Raw genomic sequence first — 518 nt, 5'->3', positions numbered from 1 at the left:
TGCGCAGCACCTGGGTGCAGCCCACAGCCCTGGGGAGCAGGTAAGTGCATTAGGAAACTAATTCTTTACATTCAGCTTAAGGCATCCGAGTCCTAAAACTGCCCTTTTTATTATTTGTGAGTGACAATCCTGCTCAGTTATTTGCAAAGTAAAAAGGCAGATGTCTGCAGAGTTTTGGGTAGGAAAGGAGTGAGCCAGTTCCAAAATTCAGTTGTGAGGAAGAGGCTAAATAGGAGATGAAGCAGATTTTGACATTCTTCTGCCAGAACTCTGAATTGGCTGGGAGGAAGCCTGAAACCATAGAAAGCCGTAGGGTGAACAGACTTTTCTAGAGGAGCTTGTTGATAATTTTGTGCAAATTTTAATGTGTGCGTTTATATTTATGGCTATCTTAATTTATTCTAGTGTTTTTTTTAAAGCCCCTCAACATATGTTGAAGAAGGAATACCTAAAGTGTATAACATATAGAGCACATGGAAAAAAATGTATTCGGTGAAGGCAATTCAGAGATTTTTAGA

The 518-nt window shown here is 39.8% G+C and overlaps 1 protein-coding gene across 1 annotated transcript in view; it reads left to right on the top strand.

Moving 5' to 3' along the window:
• C1QTNF9 (C1q and tumor necrosis factor related protein 9) overlaps positions 1-518 on the top strand; it is a 25,681-nt gene continuing 25,163 nt past the window's right edge. Inside the window, exon 1 of the mRNA XM_006753684.2 lies at positions 1-40. The gene's annotated coding sequence lies outside the window, so the exon portion shown is untranslated. The remainder of the gene's footprint in view (positions 41-518) is intronic.

This window comes from Myotis davidii, unplaced genomic scaffold, assembly GCF_000327345.1.
Source record: "Myotis davidii unplaced genomic scaffold, ASM32734v1 scaffold1031, whole genome shotgun sequence".
Lineage (NCBI taxonomy): Eukaryota > Metazoa > Chordata > Mammalia > Chiroptera > Vespertilionidae > Myotis > Myotis davidii.
This window is presented reverse-complemented; position numbering and strand designations above follow the sequence as displayed.